At 49.2% G+C, this 14,387-nt stretch overlaps 1 protein-coding gene across 1 annotated transcript in view; it reads right to left on the bottom strand.

Annotated features, from left to right (window-relative positions):
• Positions 1 to 14,387, bottom strand: part of LIMK2 (LIM domain kinase 2) — a 55,864-nt gene that overhangs the window by 28,246 nt on the left and 13,231 nt on the right. The window lies entirely within an intron of this gene.

Genomic DNA, 14,387 nt, shown 5'->3' with positions numbered 1-14,387 from the left:
AAGGCCTCCAACCCCCCCAGAACTGGGAGGCGGGAGGTCACAATGGAGGCTGTACTTCCACCCCCTTCCCCTGGATACTGGTTCTGGGTGGAAAGCTGCTCTTCTAGGTACCAGAGCAGCTGGCACAGGATTCAGAGGCTGCGGCTGCCAGAGGCAACTGCAGGGATCCTTGGACTGGCAGTGACGGACGGGATAAGATGGCAGGGGAGGTACTAATCTCCTGCACATTTCACAAGTTGGAAACCTGGAGGAGAGCCCAGCAAACTGACTCCTCGGAACCAGCTGAGACACTGGGCTTCAAGGCGGCTGCGAAGCTGGCAAGGACAGCCTTCAGGGCCAGTGGCCGCAAGTGAGTGCTCTAGGGAGCAGTGGTGAATGAATGAATCACCCCAACCTCTTCTCAGAAGGCAGCTCTGGTCAGATAACCTGAAGCCCAAGGAACTGTGTCCGTGTGGGGCCCTCTACTGGCCGGGAGGACTCCATCCAGGGATGGGAGCTCGGAGACCTTGGAAGGGGAGCGGCGTCATCCTCATCTGCTGTTTTTCTTGCCTCTGCTCCCCCTCAATTCCAGTTCACTTTCCATACTAAAGCAGCAGTCAGATGAGGGTCCCAGCAAGTCTACTGCTAGAAATTTTGCCCAGAGAAATATTCCTACAAACGTGCCAAGACCTGTGTCCAGCATGGTTTCATGCTGAAAGATGAGGAATAATCCATGTGCCCATCAGCAGGGATGGGCTACATGCAATCTCACTTCCACGTGACAGAATACTAAGCAGATGTTAAGAATAATGAGGTAGGGGCCTCCCTCATGGTGCAGTGGTTAAGAATCCGCCTGCCAATGCAGGGGATACGGGTTCAAGCCTTGGTCTGGGAAGACCCCACAGGCTGTGGAGCAACTAAGCCCATGTGTCACAACTACTGAGCCTGCGCTCTAGAGCTCATGAGCCACAACTACCGAGCCCATGTGCCACAACTACTGAAGCCCACTCCTAGAGCCTGTGCTCCGCAACAACAGAAGTCACTGCAATGAGAAGCCCGCACACTGCAACAACGAGTAGCCCCCGCTCACCACAACTAGAGAAAGCCCTCATTCAGCAACAAAGACCCAATGCAGCCAAAAAATAAATTAATTAATATTTTAAAAAATAATAATAATGAGGTAGATCCTAGGGTCCTGAAACAGAAACTGTCCTGGGTAAAGGGTTACGTGAAAAATCCAGGCATCAGAGAGAGTGTGCAGTATGATCCCACCATTTCAAAAGTCTATGCGCGTAATCCTTAGAGACCACCTGGCGGACTCTACCATGTGGCTGTTGGTTTCTCTTCAGGGTAGTGAGACAAGCAGCACGGAGGAAACAGCATTCATTTTCTACCTTTTAATACTGCTTACATTTTTTCTTACACTTAAGTGCTGCTTTTTAAAACGATAAAGGACAAAAACAAACAGAAGTCCTGGGACCTCCCTGGTGGTCCAGTGATTAAGAATCCACCTTCCGGGCTTCTCTGGTGCAGTGGTTAAGAACCTGCCTGCCAATGCAAGGGACACACGTTCGAGCCCTGGCCCAGGAAGATTCTACATGCCGCGGAGCAACTAAGCCCATGCGCCACAACTACTGAGCCTGAGCTCTAGAGCCCGCAAGCCACAACTACTGAGCCCACTTGCCATAACTACGAAGCCTGCATGCCTAGAGCCTGTGCTCTGCAACAAGAGAAGCCACAACAATAAGAAGCCCGTGCATCGCAACGAAGAGTAGTCCCTGCTCACCGCAACTAGAGAAAGCCCGCGCACAGCAACGAAGAGGGGAAAAAAAAAAGCAAACAAAAAGAATCCACCTTCCAATGCAGGGGATACGGGTTCGATCCCTGGTCAGGGAACTAAGATCCCACATGCTGTGGGGCAACTAAGCCTGTGCACCGCAACTACTGAGCCCGTGAACTCTGGAGCCCGTGCGCCACACCTACAGAAGCCCGTGAACCGCAACTAGAGAAGCCAGCTCACCGCAATGAAAAGAAACCCACGTGCCACAACAAAGACCCAGCGCAGCCAAAAAACACAAAAGTCCCATGGTTTAGAGTAAACACCTTCTCACGTGTTTTTCCTAGTGCTCCTGTCCAGAGGCAAAGGCTGCTTGGGTGCCCTGCACTCAGGACCCCCAGGGCTGTCTCTCCAGCTTCCCTCCTGGGGTCACCACTCTGGCCACCTCCTGCCCCACTCTACTTCCTGACCTGGCCACGTAGGCTCTCCCTGGGCAGTCTCAAGCCTTTGCTCCCTTAGCTCCTGTAGCCTCTTCCACCTCCAGCTGGTGACTGTCTCCTCCTTTTTTTAAAAATTAATTAATTTATTTTTGGCTGCGTTGGGTCTTCGTTGCTGAACGCAGGCTTTCTCTAGTTGCGGTGAGTGGGGGCTACTCTTTGTTGTGGTGTGCGGGCTTCTCATTGCGGTAGCTTCTCTTGTTGCAGAGCATGGGCTCAGCAGTTATGGCTCGCGGGCTCTAGAGCACAGGCTCAGTAGTTGTGGCACATAGGCTTAGTTGCCCCGCGGCATGTGGGATCTTCCCGGACCAGGGCTCAAACTCGTGTCCCTGTATTGGCAGGCGATTCTTAACCACTGCGCCACCAGGGAAGTCTCTGTCTCCTCCTTTTTCCAGGCCCACCTCCAAAAGAGCACTCAGTGTCCTCTGGAAAGGGTTTCCTTGACACATCCCCAAGCATGTCACATACAGGAGGGGCTCGGAGCCCGTACCTGTTTACCTCCAGATCGAATACATGAGGCCCACCCCTGACATTTGCAGATGCCTAGTAAATGATTCAGGACCCCCATTACGAGCAACTTCTAGAGTGGTGATAACTAAGGTTTACAATGCGTTTTCAATTTACAAAGGGCTTTTATGCTCATCATCCAGGTTAGTCCCTGCAATAACCTCAAAAGGAGTACATACAGCACAGACAGGGCAAGGGAAGCCGAGGGATGTTAGGTAATCCATCCAAGGTTACTGCGGGGAAGTGCAGGACTGAGATTAAAAGCCTGGTTTGCTGACCTCCAATCCCATGCCCCTTCCTCAACAGGAACCCTAATGAGGCATTCAGGAATCCAGCCTCTCCAACACCTACCCAGGGCCCCGAAGTGCTGGGTATGCTGAACTCCTCCATCTGATTTCTCTAGATTTTCTGCCCACATTCTTATTGTCAGGATATCATGAAAGCAACTGCCTTGTGGGAATCAAGAGGGTCTTGTGACCAACAACCCAGTGAAAACATGAAGTCAGGTCTAACAAGTCATGACTGATCCACCACTGCTGAATCCTCGTGATCAGCCCCCTTCCTAAATGCTCACTGTCTACCTATTCCATCATCTGCAAAATTCCACAGAATTCCACCAGAATTTGTCCACAAAATCCCATTCAGAATTCTGTGAAGGAGTCAAGTCAGAAGAATTCTAAGTTCACTTTTTCCAGGATCTCCTTTTTTCCTCCTTTTTGAAAACTGGGCCAGTTAGCGACCTCCATTCTTATTTCACTATTAGATCCCCAACGCCTGGTACACGGCAGGTATGGAACAAACTATACTTGGGGTACTACCCGATCTCCACGGTTTTTCAAAAGTAACTAACTGTTGCTGTGCCAATAAGGTATCCCCGCTTTTTCTTCCTTCAAAATATTAGGAAATAATTTTTCCAGTCTGAAAATCTAAACACATTTCATGTGGCTGGGTACCCTCATACACCTTGGGCTTTCTATACTCCCTTCCGAGTTTCAAGGGACTGGACTATATCTCTAAGGTTCTCTCCAGATTTCCAGGATACCTGATTAAGCTGGATGCCAAGGACTGTCTTTTGCCCTGTGTTTGTTAACACGACACCACGTTCCAGAAGTCGTGGACACTTGGCTCCCTTTCTGTAAAACACTGACCGAGCTCCATGAGCCCCACACTGGGGTGGGCTTGTTCTCATACACTTTCATTTAATTCTCATAACCCTGTGAGGTTGGGATGTCATCTCCTTGTTATGTATGAAGAACTGAAGTCCTAATAGAAGGTCATTCAAGGTTACAGGTCTAGGAATTGGCAGAGTTGGGATTTAACCCAAGACTTTGGATTCCAGGTCCAAGACACTAAAGTTGCCTCAAATAACTATTTTATACTTGCTATTTGATTTACAGTGGTGTTTTTAAGTTTGGTCGAAAGAACTGCAGCATCGGACACCCCTGGGCAGCTTGTTGAAAGTGATGTTTCCTGGACCTAACCCAGGCTGATATAATAATAATTGCTGAGAGCGAGCCCAAGTATTGCATTTTATAGAAGTCCCGGTGTTTCTGATGCAGACTGAAAGCTGAAACCACCGCTTTCCTCTTTCCTGTGTGCTCTTCCACTTGATTCCACTCTACTCTCACACGAACCCCGAGAAGCAGGCAGCACAAATCACTAGCAACCCCTTGTTACAAATGAGGAAATGACTGCAAGGCAGCTTGTTCATCTTCTTGTTCTGGATGCAGCTTAAGTACAGAAATGTTTGGTGGTTGACATTCTGTACAGCCTTGGCTTGCTGGGGACTTCCACCCTCCTGGCGCTGTTCTTACTCATGTGTAACACACAGTAGCTGCCTCTGTCTTTTTTTTTTTTTTTTGCGGTACGCGGGCCTCTCACTGCTGTGGCCTCTCCCGTTGCAGAGCACAGGCTCTGGACATGCAGGCTCAGTGGCCATGGCTCACGGGCCTAGCCGCTCCGCGGCATGTGGGATCTTCCCGGACCGGGGCACGAACCTGTGTCCCCTTGCATCAGCAGGTGGACTCTCAACCACTGCGCCACCAGGGAAGCCCATGCCTCTGTCTTTTCCTCACTGACACCGCAGTGTTGCTCAAGGTACAGTGGGAAAAGGTGACTCCAGAATATAGGGTCTTCTCATGAAAAGGCAGCCTTTGGAACTGAAACAAGTTAACAAAACAAAACGCAAGGGCTGACAAAAACAAAAACAGCCGGTGCTGCTGCAAGAGTCAGTGCTACTGATGGGAGTGGAGTGGGGCACCCCCTGTTCTAACCAGGATCACCACTGGGCCGCCTCAGCGAGGCAGGACCAGAAGGTGACTGACACGTAAGAGAAAACCACCCTAATTCAAACCTGAAACCTGGCTTGAGGTACTGGGAGGTTTTTCCTGGTAATAGGGAGGAGTGTGGAGACAGAGAGCTTGTTAGCACTCTTCCAGCACTGCCCAAGTGAGGAGGGATTCTAGCCCTTGCGCGAAAACTACAAGGCAAATTAGCACAGTGGGCTGGGCAGTGCAGAAGGCATGCCATCCTTCAAGGCTGCAGCATTGCTGGTTTTAGCTCCAGAATGACATTTATAGACAGAGATCTTATTCTATGCCCCCATTTCAGAAGAAGAGCTCTTGCCTGGGAGAATACTGCAGAACAAAGATATGGGGATGACGTGCACTGGAAGGGCTTTATCCAAGTGTCAAAAGAGAAAGATGGTTGTTCGATAAAAACATGATTCGCCCAACAAGCACTGAGTGCCCGCTGCGTTCTTGGCACTCTGCCGAGCTCTGGGAAACAAAGATGAACTGGATGTGGCTCCGGACTCAGAGAATTTCATACTCCGAGACTGATGTTAGACGTGTAAACAGATACTGACAGGGCCACGACTGAGGTTATACAAGGAGAGTAACAAAGACAGAGAAAAGGGCTCCTCTGATTGGTGGGGAGGAGTGTGGGTGCATTCGGGGAGGCTCCTCCACAGAGGACTGGCTGCATCGGCTGAGTCTAACAGGCTGATCGCCAGGCAGACAAGAGGCATTCCACCTGAAGGAACAACATGTGCAAAAGCACTGAGGCGGAACAGGGGAAGGTCCATCCGCCGCAGCACAGGGCGCATGTGAAGAGCGAGCAGAGGGGAGGCTGGGATGGGGGAAGAGGGCACGGCAGACCACCAAGAGTCAGGTCACCCACAGGTGGTGAGGAGTTATCAGAGGTATTTAAGCAAGCAGAGGCTCCCAATGAAGAAAACACAAAGCCTGAAACACCAAAGAGAGCGCTGGTCCTTAGCTGCCAGTTCCTCTCCCTGAACAGGCATTTGTCTCAAGTCCACAGCTGGCTGTGTGTACATCCACTGAAGCCTGCTGGCCAACCAGTGTTCTCTAACAGCAGACCACGGCTTCATCCTCAGGCCACGTCTCCACTGAGGTGGTCCTTTTAACACCTGAGATTTGCCTGCATGAGCTGTAAAAGAACAGGGTCACAACCCCTTTGTAGATAATTATCCACTGTTGCTCTGTAACACTAATATTAGAAAACTGAATGTTTAACATTCAGTGTCAAATGCTGTGTTTACACATTCTTCCCCTGACTGCACAGGGAAAGAGTGCTTTGGATACCTTGACAAATCTCCGGGAAATGTCTGGCAGAGAAGACCTGAAAATCTAACCTGGCTGACAACAAACTTGCTGTGTGATCTAAGGCAAGCCATTAAACATCTCTGGGCTTCCATTTCTTCCTCTGTAAGAGGAAGGAGTTAGGTGAGCAAAACATTCTACACCAGTAGGTCAATGCTGAAGGGCTGTGGTTGGAGAAACGCTGACTGGCTGAACACCCAGAGACCTCTTCAAGGCTAGGGTCACCTTGGTGAATCCAGGACCCTAATTCAGGCCTCATTTTTGACCTTTTAGGTCCAGGAACAGGACTTCATAGTATCCAGAGAGGTGCAGACATTCTAGGATGTGTCTATCCTAACCATTTATTGACCTCTGTCCATTTATGAATTGGCCCTTGAAATCAGAACACCACATCCCCTGTACAGGTGCTGCTCCCTGATCCTTCCTGTCATCAAGAATCCCAGGAAGCCGAGTTAGGCATCAGAAGGCTGCACTGTGAGCATGGACTTAAAATACAGGGAAATGAGGAGCCATGGAGAGAAATTTCGTTCTGGCAGCCATGAGCTAGCCAAACCAGCCCCGCCTACAACAAAGAACACCCTCTGGTGACTAAACCCAGATTCAGTATCTCTATGTGGACATACTTCTAGTTTTGCATACTTCTAGTTTTGCCGGACTTTTCACTTACTGTTTCACTGTTGGCCACTCATTATTCTACTGGTTTTTAAACTAATTTTTAATTGAAAAAAAATCATTACTTCTTTAGATATGTAACAATCACCAATTCACGTACTATTCAGCCCTGGCAGACACTGGGCTCCCTGGGAGCTACTAACAAATGGCTACCAGTCATGGGCACTCACTCTGCAAGCCCTGGTCCCACCAGGGCCACGCATGGCTTCACTCACTCACCCCTCACAATAACATGATGAGGCAGGCACTAGGCTACTTTCTCCATTTCATAGATGAGGAAGCAAAGCACAGAAAGGGTAAGTAACTTGCCAAAGGTGCACAGCTAATAAATGGCAGGACCAGGATTCTAACCCAAGCAATCTGGTTCTAGAGTCTTTCTTAACTACCACACAATACTGCTCTTGTTACACACAGATCCAACTAGTTTAACTCCCAGAGGACAAACTTCATTTCCAAGTTCTTGGGGAATCGCCAAACCATCCACCCCCTCCCTGCCATAAATCACCCACAAGTAAAAGATACTTTTTTTCCCCACTTTATACTCAATGGGCATCTTTAGCTAATGCCATCCTTCAAAGATTTCTAAAAATTTGAAAAACAAATACATTAAAAAACTTGCGATTAGAATTGGGATTTGTCAGATTTCAGGACAGTTCATAACTAGTTTGGGCCATAGTTGAACATTTCTCTTTCTCTCTCCAGGGCTTGCTCTTGTCTGGACTGTACCTACAGAGTACAGCTCAAGACCTGCTGCTGGACAGGAGGACTCCTGGGTCAGCCTCTTTGGCTCCTTTGGGGGCAGAAGACAAATCATTCACTTTTCACTCGACACTTGTAGGCAATTGTCCCAAATAACCCAATGTCTGGAACCAGTTCCTCCCTGCCATTTACAGTAACTGCAGCCACGGTGGCTGCTAAGGGAAGTATGTGGGGAAGGGGAAGGGCAGGGAAAGGCCTCACTTTCATCACATCACTTGGCCACCCCAGGCAGTTCATTCAACAAATATCCCTAACATGCCAACATGTGCTCAGTGGTGACACATAAAGGGCAAAAAACCCTGTGGTCCCTGACCAAGTTATGCTAGCATATTAGAGACCTCAGGATGTCACTAAGGAGATGAGCAAATGAATAAATGTGAGATTAAACCCACAAAAAAAGCTTCAAGGGAAGGTCTATGAAAGCATAAAACAGGGGCCACAACCTATTCTGTAACTGTTTCCCTGAGACATCCGTTCCTCATCCAGGTAAAGACCTGAAGGATGAGCAGGTGTTAACTAGGCGAAAAGAGGGTGAGAGAGCATTCCAGGCAGAGGCAGCAGGATCAAAGGCCTTGTCAAAAGGAAGAAGGGCGAGTTTTGGACCTGTGAAGAGCAGCAAGGCTGAAGTAGAGGAAACGGGAGGCTATGGGGTGAGGCCAGACCATGGGGAACTCTACAGGCCACAGAAAGGACTTTGGCCTTTATCCAAGAATGCTGGAGAGTCGTTGAAGTGTATGAGGACAGAGAGATGACAGAGTGTGACGTGGTCAGATTTTTTCTTTTTCTTTTTTTTTGCGGCACGTGGGCCTCTCACTGTTGTGGCCTCTCCCATTGCAGAGCACAGGCTCCGGACGCGCAGGTTCAGTGGCCATGGCTCACGGGCCCAGCCGCTCCGTGGCATGTGGGATCTTCCCGGACCGGGGCACGAACCCGTGTCCCCTGCATCGGCAGGCAGACTCTCAACCACTGCGCCACCAGGGAAGCCCAGATTTTTTTTCTTTTTAAAGATCACTCACTCTGGTGGCTCTGTGGAGAATGTATTGGGGGTCCAGAGTGACCATGGACAGTTAGAAGGCTACTGTGGTCATCAGGTGAGGGATGATGGTAAACTGGAACACGGTGGTGATAGGAGAAATGGAAAGACGTGAACGCATTCAAAGTATAATCTGGAGATAAAACTGACAGGCTTGGATATAAGGATGAGAAAGAAGAGGTATCATGAAGGACACCTGGGTTCTGGCTTGGGCAGTGGGTGGATGGTGGTGCCATTCAACAGGACAGGTTACGATGGAAAAGGAGCCAGTTCTGGGGGGAAGACTGAAGGCCCATCTGGGTCTGCGATGCCTGCAAGACCTCCGAATGGACATGTGAAGTTAACAGCAGGATACTAGTCTAGAACTCAGTGGAGAGGTCTGGACTGCACACCGATTCCATCAGTATGTGGAGTATGTGGTCATCAGCATGTGGAGGACAGGAGCCATGGGGGTGGGTAAGACTGCCCAGGGAGGGAACAGTGAGCCCACCTGGAGGAACGGCAATGTTTCAGAGCTGGATAGAGGGGGGTAAGCAAACTGGAATGACCAGAGAAGTGGAAGGAAACAAAGGGGGCATGGAATGTCAGGGAAACCAAGGGAAGGAAACGTTTCAAGAGTGACCGAGACACTAATAATAAACGCTAACATATATTAAGTCTTAATTACAGCCAGGCACTCTGCTGAGGGCTTTGAATACATGTTCAAATTTAGTCTGCACAACAACCTTTTGAGGTGGGAACCATTTCACTCTTTTATAGATGAGGAAACTGTGGCAAAGAAAGGTTAAGGCGGTGACTCATGAGGAGCTGGGATGGAAACTCAAGCAGCCTGACTGCAAACTCTGATTCACGTGACTACCTCCAGGGCAGCTCGGGAGGCCATACAAGATGAGGACTGAAGAGTGGCCAGTGGACGGACCGCTGAGTCTATCCTCTGGGACACCCCCAAGGGAATGTTCCAAGGGAGAGACAGAATGGAAGCCAGACTACAGCCCATTATTAGGAACGCTCCAAGTTTTGGCCTGTTTTTCAGCTGTCTGAGGGAACCAACTGGGAGATATGACCAGTAGGTCCAATCTGTGTCCCTGACAGCAGCTAACTGGGTGCTTTAATACAGTAGATGATGCTCAAAATGAAATGAGAACGGCTCAGGAGCACAGTGTTGCTACGTGCTGCTGCTGACCCTTTACATCACCCCATCCTAATGTTTTCCGGGTGCTCTCTGATGTGTTACCTCCGTGATCCTCACAACGACTTCATGAGGTGGGTTACTTTCACCACATCTTAGAGATAGGAAACTGAGACTCATCACAGCTAAGGAACTTGCCCACAGTTACACAGCTGGCCTGGCTCAGCTAAGGCTCAAATCCAGGTCTTCTGACTCCAGGTCTAATATTCTTTCGTGGGAGTCACAGTGGAAAGAAGACCCTTCTTTGGAGCCAGAGAGACCTAACTTCGAGTGTCAGCTCTGTGTGACCCTGGGCAAGTTACTCTACCTTTCTGGGCCTTCCTGTATAAAATGGAGTTGTAGGGTTACCATGAGGGTTGAATCAGATAATCTAAGTGAAACTCCCAATACAATGCTTAGTAAATTATCAGTCGTCCATCCCTGGCCCCACCCCCACCCCCTCCGTCTCTGCCCTGGACAGCCAATGTGGGGCTTCCACGGGGTCTTATTTTTGTTTTTCCAAAGAACAGAGCAGGATTAAGGCACATTGAAGGTCACAAGCTGCTGCTACATATTAGAAGTCCCACTCTGTTCATGCTGGAGTCCCTTGTTGGGGCAGAAGAAGGCCCAGGTGTTTGTCCTTCCCCTTCCCTGCGGGGCAAGCCCCAGGCCCCAGGCATCTATCCAGCAGCCAGCCTTAATGACCTGCTGGCTGGCTGTTTCCTTAGAGATAAACTAGACAAACTAGAATCAAAGGCTTTTGGGTCAATAAACAGGACAGCAACACCAACAGTACAACAGCAGAGGGCAGGGTTGCCCCACTGACTCCCACGCCAGGAGCCAGAGACCCAGGAGAAATTTAACAGCACTTTTACTGACACTAGAGTTCATGAAGCCTTTGAACCAATGTCCTTCAGTGCTATCTGACACCACCAGTGTGTGGAGGGTGATTTCTTTTCACCCTGAAGGCACAGAAGAGGAAACTGAGCCTCAGGGAGGGTAAATGACTGCCCTAGTCAGGAATGCAAAGACTCTGGTAAGCAAGGAGTCAGGATGCCTGGGTTCAAATCCCAACTATGCCAGTTACTAGCTCTGTGACTGTAGCAAGTAACCTCCATTTCCCTATATTTGTAAAATAAGTAAGACCAGTACCACATTAGGTTGTTGTAGGAATTAAATGAGATAATGTACGTGACATACACTTAGGACAGTGTCTGGTGCAGAGTAAGCACTCAATAAATGGTACCTGTTACTGTAACTATCATTCTACTGCGCTTGTTTGGATGGGGGTGTGGGTGAGAAAATGAGCACAGCTTTCAGCACTGCAGAAAACACTGTCGTCAGCCAGCCCATTATACCACAGTCTCGGTCGCTACGTGTGTGATTTCTTCACCGGTCTTTCCTGGAGTCACAAATTTAGAGGAAATGGTCTGTAGCTTGATGAAGTGACAACAGCTTTCTATCTGCATCATCTCTTTTCCAGAGCATCGCCATTAGGCAACACTTCTCCAAAGAGAAAGCTGTTCGCGATCCTGAGAAAGGAGACCCTGAAAGTTCCCAGGAGCCTTAAGAATGGTGGAGTTTCCCCTGTGATAATGCTGTCAGGAATCGGGTCAAACAACAGAGTTCCAGGTAGGGGCCATAAAGAGGCAGTTTTTCCCTCCTCCCACAATCTCTCCTCCTTGGCCAAACACCTCTGACTAGGGGGAAAGGACAATCAAGGACAATCGTCAGAAAACTCAAGTTTCCCTGGTTTGCCAACATGCCAAGAGACCAGGTCACCATTCATAGCTTCTCATTTTAACCTCAACTACAAACAATGTGCAGTCCGGCTGCTTTCCTGGCCTCCCCCAGAGAGAGGGAGCCAGTTCCTGAGAGCTTCAGAGAGAATGTCCCCAGCTCTAGAACCAATGGCACTGCTCAAGAAGGAAGGTCAGAGGTACGGAGTCCAAACAGGCCCGCTGCGAAGGCTGAGGAGAGGAAACGGGAGGGCTGGTCAGCCAAGCATCCAGAGATCAGAGAGATCCTGGCTGGGCGCCCCAACTGCAGCAGCACAATTACGGACTTCCAGGAAGTACGTTAACTGGCCTCCAAAGTACAGCCCCAGGTCCCAGCCGTAAGTGGTTTCCTATTGTCTGGGCACCTGAGAATCTGGCGGAGGCAAGAGGCAAGATTATGTATGTGGCTGCAGACAGGGGATGGGCTAGTGTAAGGAGAAGGCAAGGGGAGGAGTTTTTTTTGTTTTGTTTTGTTTTTTTGTGGTACGCGGGCCTCTCACTGTTGTGGCCTCTCCCATTGTGGAGCACAGGCTCCGGACGCGCAGGCTCAGCGGCCATGGCTCACGGGCCCAGTCACTCCGCGGCATGTGGGATCTTCCCAGACCGGGGCACGAACCCATGTCCCCTGCATCAGCAGGCGGACTCGTAACCACCGCGCCACCAGGGAAGCCCCGAGGGGAGGAGTTTGAACCAAACCCCAGCAATTTCTCCATTCAATATCCAGCCCCACCCTGTGACTAGGAAAACAAAGGTATGGGGGAAGGGTAGAAGAAAAGTCATTTCCTTTATTGTAACTGGAGCCCAGCTGGGTAAGAGTGAGGCTGGAATGGAGTCAGGAAGAATGAATTACTTTGGGTAGCACGGAAGGAGGGTCCTTGCTTCTAGCAGGCCTGCACCCAGACACTGTGAATTCATCAGAGAATCACAGATAAGCTGAGGTAGAAGAGACCTTAAAAGACTATTCAGGCTAATGCCTCAGGCTCCTCATAACCCAGGTCGCTTCTGTGGCCAGACAAGTACAATACTTCCCAGCCCTGAAGATATTCCTCCAATTTGGGAAAAAATCGAATTGGCTCCAAAGCAGCCAACCTCCCCAGGGCAAATCACCAGGCTCCATCTGAGGGCTCCATGCCATCCAGTTTTCGTGGGAAAGCTCAGGAGTCAGGAGATGCATCCTTTCAGTAGAGCTGGATCAGAAAGACTCCATCCTTGAGGCAAAGCTGCAAATAAGAGACTGAACCGAGATGCTCTGCTTCCCCCACAGGCATGATCTTTGACTTAACTGTGCCAGGGTGGTTCAAAGTTAACCTTAATCCCCAAGGCTCCACATCAGATGACCAATGAGTGTGTTAAGAGAAATACACATATGCATGCAGGTATATATAGACACACATTCACAATATAACAAAGTGACAACTGCTGATTATTAAAGGTTTTCTATGTGTCAGATGCTATGCTAGGGACTTTACATAGGTTATCACATTTAATCCTCCTGAACAACCTTGTGGGATGAGTACTATTCTTATCCCGATTTTACAGATGAGGTACCTGAAGTTCAGGGAAGTCACCTACGGTCAGTTAATAAACTGCAAAGCCAGGATTTGAAACCAGTCTCTTCCATAGCCTGAACTCTTTCCCACCAGGATAACGTGTCTTACTTCTTTATGAGCATGTATTTGTGTGTCTGTCTCTTTTATACACACACACACACACACACACAGTGCACTCTAACAAGCTAGCATCTTCAGTTCTAGGGCCAGCTCTTTTCATCCATGGCCTAACTTTTTGACTTTTTGGTTTCAGGCCTTGCATCTGTAATATGAAGGAGTTATATCATATAGTAGGTGGTTCTTCTAGTTATAGGAGAATCCAGAAATCCCAAAGATTAGCTTGTTCTACCCATTCCTGCTTATTTTGGTTAGAAGATATTCATACAAATAGGAAAACGGCAGGAACAAATAAGACCGTATGGGTTGGAGGCCAAGGAGAGTCTCAGTCTGGGAACTCTTTGGGTTCTGATGATGCTCGTTTGCCTCAGTTGTAAAATGAAAAGACTAGCCAGAGGCCCCTGGAGCTATGATACTCTGCTCCTATCTTACTAAAAGGCAAAGTAAAAGTGGAATCAAATTCCCTGAGGGTAACCAAGGAGGAGTAACCAAAGCAATCAGATCCACAGAGAAGACTGGAGAGCTCTGAGTTAGAGCTGAAAGGGCAGAAAAATGTTCCAACTCTTCCAGAGGCCAGAGCTCTCCAGGCCAACCCCCCACGTAATTCCCTGGGTGGAGACAAGTGCTTAAAGGTCAATTAAATTTCTTGATATCAGCACAGGGGATGCTTTGCAACATGAGCTGTGTTCGGGAGCTGGAGTTTACAGCACATGGTGCCCGGCTATGGTCTGTCTCATTCTCAGATCTCAGCACAGCCCTGCCACTTCAGACCACGGGGGACCACAAATGCCCACCCAGCCTCCAACGAGGAATGACCGCAGGTCAGGCGCTGTGTTATGCTCTGGAGAATACAAAGACAAGCTCCCACTCTCAAGGATTCCAACCATTCAGTGGGTGCCTACCATGAGCTGGACCCTTGGCATATAT

The sequence above is a fragment of the Grampus griseus genome (genome assembly GCF_964374135.1).
Source record: "Grampus griseus genome assembly, chromosome: 12".
Classification (NCBI taxonomy): Eukaryota; Metazoa; Chordata; class Mammalia; order Artiodactyla; family Delphinidae; genus Grampus; species Grampus griseus.
Note: the sequence above shows the minus strand (reverse complement) of the source record. Positions and strands in the feature narration are given on the sequence as shown.